Source organism: Anser cygnoides, chromosome 7 (genome assembly GCF_040182565.1).
Source record: "Anser cygnoides isolate HZ-2024a breed goose chromosome 7, Taihu_goose_T2T_genome, whole genome shotgun sequence".
NCBI lineage: Eukaryota > Metazoa > Chordata > Aves > Anseriformes > Anatidae > Anser > Anser cygnoides.
Window position 1 is genome coordinate 5,577,337 of NC_089879.1, and position 12,823 is coordinate 5,590,159.

General features: G+C 37.8%; 1 long non-coding RNA gene across 1 annotated transcript; it reads right to left on the minus strand.

The window, feature by feature from the left end:
* Nucleotides 1–1,062: 1,062 nt before the first annotated feature.
* LOC106038954 (uncharacterized) lies at nucleotides 1,063–12,153 on the minus strand. Its single transcript, XR_001208928.3, has 4 exons — nucleotides 11,938–12,153; nucleotides 5,375–5,476; nucleotides 3,607–3,632; nucleotides 1,063–1,832 (listed from the first exon to the last, which is right to left on the minus strand). It is a non-coding gene; the product is annotated as an uncharacterized lncRNA (long non-coding RNA).
* Nucleotides 12,154–12,823: the final 670 nt, after the last annotated feature.

The window sequence follows — 12,823 nt, forward strand, 5'->3', positions numbered from 1 at the left end:
TTCTCGCGTTTGGGAAGATCCAACCATGTAGCAGATAGCCTTTTTCAACACTGTGGTCCAGTCCGCCCCAGCCTGTTTTCCACTGTCTCCTTCACCTGGCCACAGCTGGTGTCAAGAGGAGAGGTAGGGTCTGACAGAGAACAGGTCAGCTGAATTCATATCCAAAGTCTTTTTAAAGTAATTATGGAAATTCCCCTGGATATTGTTACAATATAAAGGGAAAAACAAGTTTTTAACAAGCATATTTCTGACACTTGCCAAGCCAATCAAGGAAGCAGGGATACCTTCTGCTGCACTTTTCCTAGAAATTCTCTCCCAGGCTGGTCCTAAAGCATTCATCCAAATCCCAGGGACTGAAACTTTACCAGCCCCATCCAGACCTGTGGGAAAGTAAAGGCGATGCAAGAAAAAGGTTTTTGGTTGCTTCTACACTGATGAAGGCTATGGATATCACATGAAACGAAATAGCAATTCAGCAGATATGAGCAATGTGAAGAAGAAGGTATTTTGATGCAGGCTGTGTTTACATGTTTAGCTGAAGTGTGGGGAGTCTGTTGCTTCACACAACAGTTTGCACTATATCATGTAAAGGCTGAAATCTTTGTTATTTCTTAGGCAAACGAGATCTTGCTGTACTAATCTAAAGACAGCAGTTACTTCTCCTGGAAAAGCACAAACATTTCAGCTGTAATTCTTGTGCTCCAGCCACTTGACTTCCCTGCTCAAGCAAATTATGTTTGATATCATAACTTAGTAAAAACAGAAATTATAAGAAAACCGTCAAAATATTTAGTAGAGTGGACTTTACATGTTCATAGGCAGAAATCTTGGGAGCCCTTTGCCCTGCCTTTGCATCTGAACAAATTTAGAACTAGATCCATGAAAGGATTTTGTTTTTCATGATTCAAGCATATTTTTAAGGAACACTTAGCACCTACTATCTTTGTGCTTTGTGTAAATGTACCAACTGTTGCCAACGTTGCTTAATCTGTATCTGTATTACCTGGTATTTGCCATCTGTTCCTTGAATGGAACCTCTGTTTAACATTAATTTATTGAAGAAAAATGGCTCTGTAATTATGTTTTCTAGTAAACTGTTGTGTCAGCTCTATATTTAGTGTCATTTACAGCAGGTGGGAAATGGCCAGGGATTTTGTGATAGTGCCTCAGCAATCAAAGTGGGTCATGGAACAAGCTCTCAGAAAGGTCACTCCCTGAACTTTTCAGTACTGGCTGGTGCCCTGCTGGTGTACACTGGTCCTATTTCCAAAGCAAGGCAAAAATCTGTAGAATAAGGCGCATTGGAATTCCTGAATGATGACACATAAATAGTGAATTGCTAATTGCTCAGTAAACTAGAATACATTTATAATGAACAAAATCCTGGATGATTTTGCTTGATCAATTTGAAGTTATATGTGAGTGAGTTTAAACATGTTCACTGCCCTCATGATTACAGAGAAACTGTATCTCTGCTCCTCAAGCTAAATCAGATGGTGAGCTGAGAATGCTGTAACTTGTGGCTGGCTCTACCATGCAGTTTCACATACCTTCAAGAGCTGCTCATCCTTTTTTACTTGGTAGATAGCAATATTATGGAAAACAGGAGGCTAGATTATACCTCCCCATGGCTGGTCGGAACAGAGTATCACAAAACAGGATGCTGTCTGCAGTCTACCATGGTATGCTCTTGTGCTATCGTCTTCCTCAAAACTTGTGGAGTCTAGCACTCTCTGTCTTCCATTTCTCTAGTGCATCCTTGCAGTCATACTCATCCGAAGTACCATTTCCTCAGAGATATGACCCCCATGAATTACAGGATGTTGTAGAACCTCAGGACGGGGGGAGAAAAAAATAATAATAAAAAAAGAATAACCGAGGCCAAGATGCAATTATTACATCAAAGCACCTTCTCCTGTATTTCCATTTATTGGATTATCCTGTTTAACTGCCTCAGTTAAGCCCTTCAAAGACACCCAGCTGTGGGAAGGCTCTGCAACCAATTGCATTCTGCTTATACCAATACAAGGGACGTATAGATATAGCAAAACAGTAGCATAGGCACCTTATTTCTACCCAAATTCCTCTTTTAGGTTTGTGTTTCTATCGTTATAGGATCCTTTCTCTTCTTCACCTTTCCAGAGTACAAGTGTCCTTCCATTTTACCACCCAAGAGTTTTTTAAAATTACCACTGAGAAATAAACATCCTCTTTTTTAACAACAACAAAAAAAAAATCTAGTTTCCTTTGTTAGCTGAACACCTTTAATTAGAGTGTCAGTGTGGTATAAAATGGAACAAAAATCCTAATTACAGTACCATAATGAGGTGGTCGGATACTGGAACAGGCTCCCAAGGGAAGTGGTCACAGCACCAAGCCTGCCAGAGTTCAAGAAGTGTTTGGACACCTGGTCTGAATTTATTTATTTATTTTTTGGAGGGTGGTCCTTTGGGGACCCGGGAGTTGGATTTGATGATCCTTGTGGGTTCCTTCCAACTTGGATATTTTATGATTCTATTATAATTATATAGGTTCTAGATACAAGAGTAGGCCACTGTTGAAGAATAAGCTTCTTTCTAGACTGAATAAAAACCTTTCTGTTCTCCTGTTACTTCCACCTTGATTACAGACTGAATCCAGACTCTGAAACCTAGAAAAAGATTTTCTTTAAAGCCTGCTCTCCAGCTGATATTATTTCCAGTAATATATAAGGCCCATCCATGCTATGCAGTTGGAAAATGTGCAGCAAGCCCTAAGTTAATGCTGACACAGGGCACATAGTCTTACACTTCAGATAAAAGGGGCTATCTTACTAGTCAGCTCAGGTATCAGTGCACCAAAGTTTCTGGCTACGGTGTTGTTAAATTATATCCCTATGTGTAGAGTTAACTGACGTGATACAAAGCTAGAGGAGGACTCTCCTGACTTATGCCCGTTTGCTCACAAGTCAGGAGCTAGCAATAATTGCTAGAACCTCTTTCATGAAGCCCTGGATGACCATCAGTCATGCTGATGGATGATTCCATTACACACAGGCATAACGCTGGAAAAGCTGAATTTGCTGTTATTTCATAAAAGAGGAATCCCCTTTCAAAAAAAAAAAAATTTAAATTAAACTCGGTTAAATGCCATGGATCTTAATAGGCTTCCAAAGTTTTAACATGTTATATTCTACTTGGTATGGCATATGTTATAACTTACAAGGATTAGCTCATCTAAATTCTGTCCAAAGACTTCATTTGAAAAATAATTTGGTGAGAACATTTATATCCATATTCAAAGTGAAACTGTTTTACCAAACCCTGCAGTGTCTGCATGTGATAAAGGATTCAAATCCCTTCCATGCCCGTGTATGATACATGTATGAACTGGGAGCCCTGGGAAAATTTTCATCACATGCATTTCACATGCGCTGCTATGAAATGCTGCGTTTGTATCATCACATTCAAGAAGGAATAGAACAACCACAAGGAACTCCCTTGTCAGGCTCTTTCTGGGCGCTTGGGAAAGCTCCTAATAGTTTTACACCATAAGACCTCACCAGAAAATAAAAACACATGGCTGCCAAGAGAATGCATCAAAATAAGTAATAAATCTATTACTCACTTTTGAGAAACTGCAGCATATCACATCTGGAAAAGACAAAACTACTAATAAGCAAGTATTTTCAAGCGTTGTATTTGTTAAGATTTTTCAAATTGAAATAGCTATCTTCAGAAGGTTTCAGCAAACAAAATGCTTAGGAAATTAAATGTCACAGTATCATCTGAAAATCTAACCCATTTGCATCAAATGGGACACCCCAAAACTCAGGAACCCTGTATCTGTGGCCACTTCCAAAGAGTGCTAGCTTAGCACTAGAGTCTAGAGTCTCAAGTGCACATACATGAGTGTCTTTTGAAGCTTAGTATGTCATATTGGGAAGGAAAAGCCTGGTTCATACATTGTTTTGAAATTTCTTCCATGCCTCATCCAGACATACAAACAGAAAGAAAGTAAAAATATACAAATGAATATTCCAAGAAAATGTTCCAGTGAAAGAAAACAAAGAATTTCCTTTGTTTGGAACAGTAAATACAAAAACAATTTCTACAAACAAACTGCTTTCAGTAACAATATGAGTTAAGTTCACAATGTAGGTCATGAGATCCTGAACCACTACTTCCATTTCTGGAGGAATTACTGGAAGAAATTCCTCATAGCCCTGGTGAGATCTTGTATTTGATGGTGTGGTACTCTTCAGGTCACTAGTTAAACTGTAACACAAGAACATCAGCACTATCTGATGGCTGCTGTGAAATCAGCTGAGGGTCATTTCTAATATGTCCAGCAACCAGCAGGAGGTTCAGCATACATCTGTGAAGGTCAAGTCTGCCTGGGAGCTTGCTTTATGGCTATGGTATTTTTTTCCTATGCTTCAATATCCTTTATCTCACTGATTTGATCTTGGTGCTTTCTCCAAGAGCACATAGTTAACAAAGACTGTATTCTTGAATTTGTTTTAGCAGAATCTAGAAAAAAATAAAAATAAAAGCTGAGCTGGCTAGCTTTCTATCATCCATTTATCTGCGACAAATATTGTTGATATCTAAATGAACAATGTATGTGAAAAGGAACTCCTCAAAGATGCCCATCACTGCTGCAGTGCCACTGTATGCATTACAGGCTGCATGTTCTGTGAATGCAGCACATCTATTAAAACTAATTTCTATTCTGTTTTGTATTTATTGGGTTAGCTGGAAAAAAATAAAAACAAACAAAAAAACACAACCAATCAAAAAAAACAAAAACAAACAAACAAAAAAACCACCACACAAACCAACCCAACCAAATAATAAATAAATGCATCCCCTCCGGGGGGGGGGGGGGGGAAGAGAGAAAAAAACATAACCCTGAATTTACATAAAAAGTAGACATTCCAAATTTTCAATGCCTTCTGTGTAAAGCTCTGGGCATTCTCTATGCAAATGTATCTAAACAATTATTTACCCATTTTCTTCAAAAGTTTAATTGAAAGCCTTTTTTTTTTTTTTTTCCCAATCATTTCCTCAAGTCACAGTGCTGTGAGCACACTAATGTTCAATTTCTTCTGTGTAGATGGTGTTTCACTACAGCACTCTGAAACACTAGACTATAAATCCAGGGAGTATATGGCAAATGTCAAAATGGGGATTAAACTTCCTTTCTGTTTTTCTCACTCTTTTTTTTTTTTTTTTAAGTCAGTTAAGAAAGGTCCAAAAGCAGCCAGTCAGAAAACAAACAAACAAACAAAAAACAATTCAAAGTAATGTGCAAAGAGACTTTTAAATGTGGAGCTTTTTTATCTTCATATTCTATTATATACAATGAAATGTTTTTATGTTCACTTTCTTACCTCTGTGTTTTTTACTTTATTTAAAGTTGCAGTTGTCAGAGTGTCCTTTGCCTTGATTTTCTGCATGGGGACTGGTATCACGTGCTCTGTGAATCCTTGCTCCTGAATAGAAGAGATGGGAATAGTAAACTGTATAAAAAATTGCTTTAGAAACGGTTTCTAATGGTTACCTTCAAATTCTGGGCCTGCTAGCCAAGAACATGGATGTTTTTTGAATGGAGTGGAAATATCTAATTTTAACAGATGAAATAAATGGAACTAAACATGTAATAAGAGTATTCAGTATAAATACGGCAGAGACTGTCCGATAAAGTTTATCTAATGAGCATTAGATTGCCTCCTCTAGTTACAAAGTAAAAACAAATAACTACTAACATTCTGCATTAGTAACAGACTGTCAGGAAATGCCCAAAGCCAAACATTAAAACATCAACCTCCAGCGTAGAAAATGTAATCTTTTATTTACTAGCAATGATGCTACTAGGTTTTCCTTGTACGAATATTAAGAAATCATACAGCCTAGTTTTTCACTGTCTTGAAAGCAAGCATAGACAGCCCTGAGATTACTTCCAGATGTTAAATCAACGCGACACATTCACAGATTCAGGGTTGTCTTTTTAAGACCATTTATAGAACTTTGGAAAGAGCACAAGGTATCAAGTTATTAAAAGGCAGGGAGGAGCATTTTATTTTTAAAACAAATTAAAGACATAACTTAGTTTTTTGCAGTCACTTTTAACATCTGTAATCCAAAAAGGAAACAGCTCTAGGCACCTATAGCTAAATAATTTCCTACTATCATATTAGTGGACTTGCACCAAAACACACGTCCTAAACTTGGATGTAGCAAGTTGTGAGGCATCCAAACATTCAACTACATCTGTTGTTATTCTTGTGAAGTTCAAAGAATTTATAATGACTTAGGCTGTCACATTCATTGGCAAGGAATGTTGTTGTCCCTTAAGTAGTAATTCCCAAGCAAATGGCTTCTTGGAAGTATTGCAGGGAAGGGATATCTCTGTGCAGTGGTAGGGAAACATGCTGAGATCACAGGCCTGGTCTGGAGAAAAACAGGAGCAGTAGCCAGTGTATTCTTACATGTTGCTTCATATGACATTTACTATCTCAAGAAAAAAGGAAGAATGTGTACAAAAGGGAAGAGAGAGAGGAAGATTAGGAATTCCCACACATTAAAATAGGAGTATTTGCCATGCAAGATGAAGTTGAATTAATTCCTTTACCAGGAAGTTGGATTTAGCTTGATGTGAACTGGAAAGAATGATCAGCATATTTAACAAATAACATGGTCCCCATTCTACGTTAACTGTCTGTCAATACACCAAGTCACTTTAGTAACCTTGATCTTGCCTTGTTCTGATTAATTTATATCTTCTATGAAAGCAGTAACACACTCCTGGCGTGTACTGCTCTTGCAAATACTAATCATGGTATTATCGTGAACTAAACGAACACAAAACAGACAGCATATCAAGTTCTGCTAAAGAGTGTAGGTGTGCAGTCAAAAGCAATGTGCTTGCCAAAGGCAACAAAACAGGGAAAATAATATACAAAACAAACCCTCAACTGCTCAGTTACACAGCACATAGTCCTACTGTGTGACAAAGAACTTTCATGGTAATTGGCAAATGACCAGAGTCATGGCAAATGACAGAATTATCATTCTGTGAGTTGCCTCCATGGGATGATAATGCTTATTCAAAGCAGGCTGTGCTTCATGAAGCTGGTGACTGTATAATAAAGTCATCTACAGGCCTTAATCTATAAATTATTCTTGTTAGATGATGAAAGTAGGGGCACTGTATATGCACATATGAGTTCTACTATACAGGAAGATAAGTTAATGCAGGTTCTTACAATGAGATCAGTAAATCATACTTTTAAAGCCTCATATGCAGCAGGTTGAAGTTATACCTAGATGAGCTTCTGTTCTTTTCCTTTTTCATCTTTTACCCATGACAACTTTAAAAAAGATTGCCAGCTGGTAACCCATCTGGCTACAAGTCCAATTTTCTGGAGTTGCTTTTATCTGTCCCCAGGGCCACCTTCATGGAAGAGACGACAGTCCCTACCGAAATTTTACATAATTTGGGACCGTCCAGGAGCTGTGAAAGAAATCAGAATGCAAGGATAGAAATCTACCATTCTAGTTATTAATAGCTCTGAAAAAAAATTAAATTGTGCTGAAGAAAAATGACAACACCTGTTCTTGCCTTCCAGGTGTTTGAAACACGACATAGTTGCTGAGCTTCAGGGATTAAGAGATGAAATTTTATTTGTTTGCTGCAGATACGGTGTCCTCAGGGACTCCAATAACTACATGGAAACATGGAGAGGTGAAAACAAATAATTAACTTTTACAGAAAGAAAATCAGTCAGACCATCTTTATCATTCAACCAAGAGATATGTGTAAGCTCCCCCCCCCCCCTTTTTTTTTTTTAAATAGACGTTATTAACAAAGGTGATTTTTCAACCAAGTGTTAGCCTTGTTTTAGGAGATGGAAATCAACATGATTTACAAAAAAAAGCCCATGGGTCTTTACTATATAGCTTCTTACATGTGGAAAGGCAGCTGGTGCTGGGAAGGGCACAATGGGACTCAAAGGAATCTGTCACTCCCTCCCAAAAGTTGCACTAACTGCATTGATTCAGTGAAAGGAATTTTATCACCTACTTTCCTCCTGATGACATGTGAGAGCAGCATCTGTTCAGTAAACACCACTTGTAAATATGTTAACAGGCTCTGTACTGGAAGTTTTTAGTTAGAGTGAGTGAAATGCTTCAGCTGAGTCACAAAAACCCTTTTTGAATTGGAAATGTTATTTTCACATCTACTCCAGTTCAGTGTGGAGGGAATTTGGCATTCTAACCCCTTAAAAAAACTATGAAAAATCTCAACCTGAAACAAACTGAGATATAAATTTAACATAACCTGAATATGTCACATGATGGAGAGCCTTCAAGATCACAGCATGAGCAGTAGCAGATTAAGCAGATGGACCATCAGCATAACCAGTCAATGGCATGGGTACAGAAGTTTTGCATTTATTTATTGCCTTAATCAAGAAAGGTTATACTCCAGAAAGTGATGCACAATGAAAAGCTGTGTGCTTTACCATTGCAAAAAATGAAATAGCTCTGAAATTAAATAGATGGGCTTAGGCTTGTTGCCACAGTAAATCTCTGAAATCCTTTCACCCCACTCCAAGGGTGGGGTTGGGAGGTGCAAGATATGCTCAGGTTAGCCAAGACTTCCATTTCTTCCAGGGGACTGGGATTACTTCAGCTGCAAGGAACTGAAGTGTGGATTTATGCAGCATGTTTGGAATAGCATTTGTATTAAGTAATGTATATTACTGAAATTATAAATACATTCATATTTTTTTCTACTATACCTGACGTCGCTATACCATTTCTGTAGTGAAAAAATAAATCATACTTTAAGTTGTTCAAAGTAAGTTTACATGAAATTTCTGCATAGAAGGGGTTTGATGTTTCCCCATTGAAGTTGCAGGAAGCTGGTGGTGTCTGAGGACCTTGGCTGATCTTTTGTTTAGACTTTTGATAACAATGCCTAGCATTTCCAAAAGCTACATTGCATCTAGATAGGAGGCAATGGAGATTTGCTGATTTACATCAGCTGTGAATTCATGCAGGTGTTGATCTCTAAACTATTCAGGTAATCTGCATGTATACAGAGTAACATGCAGTCCTGTTCTTTATGGTTTTAGGAAAAGAACAAGTGGCTTCAATGAAAAAAAATCTCTTCTGCCCCTCCAAGAAAAGTCATGGGTAGTCAGCTAACATTTTGTGGCAGAAACATTTTCAGAATAATGGATGAAGTGATAACAGTGATCTGTAGGTGAATTCAAGTTTGCATTATAGCTTTCTTTATATTAAACATAGTATAAATAACCTGACTTACATAGTCACAGTTTCAATCATTGTTTTTTAACTTATTTATTTAAAAAATAAAGAATGCCTTAGGTTGCCTGCCAGCTGTATCACAGCCACACAGGCTATCGTGCAAGAGAACAGTCATTTAAAATTAATGCATGACAAAGCATAGGAAAAAAATATTCCCACAAATGCAAACATTATGAGGGAAGTGCTTTATATGTTGTAAGCCACATAGTCAGCTGGCTGTTTTAACTGAGCCATTCACTTCTCTCTCTATGTTTATAAATAGCGTTATGGAGGGCGTGTTACATGCTCTAAACTACCTCAATAACTTGATTTTAATACTTCTCAATTCACATACTCATTTACATATGGCAAGAGACTATAATGTTAGTATTCAGATACGGAGGGCTCTAAAACCCATATTGTCCGATGGAAATAATTGTGATAAAAGCAAAGCAGCAACAAAGCTGACTTTCGGAACCCTGAGTGACACAAGAAGTCACTGAGCTCCACCAAGCACCAAAGCACAAACTTTTACCTCGTTCACTTAACTCGTTCAGAAATGTCTCTAAGTGTAAAATACGAACTCATGCCTTGGTTTCTGAGACAGGTCAATTTAGTTTTAGTTTAATACTGTTGGGGAGTTACCTTTCAGGCTGAACAGAATAGCCAGAAAAATATAGTGAGAGTGAACTACTAGACACTATCCAATTAGTCAGCTGGGAGGCGATGTCAAAGGCATGTTTCAATTACTGCACAATTATTAACTGTCCCATCTTAGCCTAAGATAAATACACTCAATCTAATACCAGACGTGCTAATTTAAGCCTTTATTGAGGAGTGGCTCACTATAACAAAAGGTTAGGCACAAAATACCCAGAGGAAGCAATCAGAATCCTATGCGCCCGAGGAGCTCATGGTGAAATACTTGGTGAAACCATGTTTTCACCTAAATTTCAGCACCCCCAAGGGGATTAGGGAAGGGATGAGCCTGAATCCAGCCAGTCCCATTGGCCAGAGGGAACTGGGGAGGAGTGGACAGAAGGCTGTGTTCTATCTAGAAATGTCATTATACCAAGGTGACCATGTCTGAGGACGCTAGCTCAGGGTGGGGTTGTGGGACAGCCAGCAGATTTTGGTGAATTTCAAGACAGCTGAGAACCTACACTTCCAAGTGAGTCAACGGGACTGCAGAAGCTCAGCAGTTTTAGAGTCAGGCACGCTGTCTAACGTGATCTAAGTAGCTCCAGTGGGGGAAGAATCTGGTACCACTCTCCGAGGGGATGAAAGGGGCTGATTATCGCTAATCCTTCCACTTCCCACTGCATTATCTCCATATGTTTTGACAGAAGTCTGTATGAGGTTATTCCACTCAGGGTGTGCAATGGACCTGAAAGAGCTGAATCACAGTCCTGGATTATTGAAATGTGATTCAGGACACATGAAAAGTTTTAGATTATTTCCTAGGAAAATTCAAGGTGACTAAACATCCAAAGAAATTTCAGCATCTGCTTTCACGTGTAAACGGTCACATAATACCACATGCAAAAGTGGGACTAGAGGAATACTGAAAGCTGAAAACACAGGCCAACAAAATAGGATCCACTGAGAAAAACCACCATCCACCTCTTTTTCTACTTACTTCTTGAAACTTATTTATTTTTTCTCTATTTGACAAAATTAGGTAATCTTAGCAACAACTACCAAGCATATAATTATTTTTTATCTCCATGATTCTGCCTTTTTGTGCATCTCTAAGAATTCCACTTCTGCTGCACTGGACTTGAACTTACAAGTCTGTAATTCTTGGTGTTTTCCAGGTCTAATTACCACAAACAAGAATGGTTATTTGAGAAATAGAGAGTAACAGGAGATATATGTGCAACACAATATTTGAAAGAGTTTCTTGGAGGAATAAGGTTCCCCTTGTATGTTATGCTGCTACTGTTTTCAAAATTACCTATAAAAACAACCAACCATCTAATGCAGTTACATAGCCAGCTGTGGTAAACTGGTGTTTAAGGGACATTTGTGAGACTGAGACACATAAAACATTTTGAGACCATTCAGCTGAGATATGTCACGTAGATCCTGCCTTCACATGAAGGTTTAGCTGGCAATTTTTTATTCGTTAGGAAGACAGAAAAGAAATCCCTGCCCCACCAGCAAAGCTTAGCTGACTAACAACCTAAAAGCAACGTAAACATTACAGCAAAACACAAACTTTGCTAGCATAACTTATTTCCTTTGCGGATTTGGAATAAAGGGATATTATTTTGCCATTTTGATTTTTATCTCTCCCAGCAATGTTGTTGATAAGTTTAATTGTCATATCCTTTCTCATTTATTGTTATGTGAAGGCACAACAGTGAACAATACTTCCAGTCAAAAAACAAACAAACAAACAAAAAAAAAACAACACCAAAACCCCTCATATGCTGCTAATGTAAATCACATATCCTTAATCTGAACAGCTATAATAATTTTAGTTGGCAGTCATGGTCTAGAAGAGATGGAACAATTAGTCTGTTTTACTGGGATAGATTTTTATAACCCCCATAAAATGAACTTATTTAGCATGAGGTTTTTAGCCATTCAGATGAGAAAGCCCAGCTGAGAAGTGGCAAATGATAAAACTTACCCACGGCTTCTCCACCGGACTGTAAACTCAGCTTCAGTGATGTTAGGAGGCGACAAAATGGCTCCTCTGGTCTAATTCACCTTTATTAAATGACAAATACACTGACACTGAGTAAAAAAGAAATGAATTAATTTCAAGAATGCAGGCGTGTTCCTCTATCAGGACTCCACAGGGATAACAAGAAAAACTATTGGTACAACAGACAACTTCTGTGTGGTAGTGAGGATCATTTAAATCAGAAGATTAAGCTGGAAGTTCCTACACAACAGCCTAAATCCATTTGATGGTCAAGGTGAATCCTGTTAAACCAATTTGTTTGTTTGCCACTATTCTGTAATGTTAGGCTTAAATTAGGTTCCAGAGAAATCCAAATGGGGCTGGCGTGAACTTGGATTACACCTTCTGCCCCCATGAATGTTTTAGTATGACCAGCATTGATAGTTGACAAGATTGGCCTTTAAATGGGCTATGTGTCAACATACCTTCTGCCACTACCTTCTCAAAAATGAACACAGCTGTACACCCTAAGGTTTATCAGGTTGTAAGAAAAATAGAGAAGTTTTTTATATTTAAGTGATATCTTTAATTCAGTTAATGTCACTATGGGCTGGAAAGTTAAAGTTAATAGACATTGATTCTGTCTTGGGTGGTCAATGATGCATCTTCCACTTAGGAATTTTTTTTTTTCATAACAAAAAAAAGGATGAAATTTAGTATTACAGATAGGTTCTAGATCATATCATCTCTTTGTATGGTGTGGTATACTTTGTATTTGTGATGTAATATACCAAAAATCTGTTTCTGGATTCCATTTACTCCTTAAAAGACAGAGTGAACCCTTTGCTCTTTATACAGTTTCTCTTCATGAATGTGATCTACTCAAACA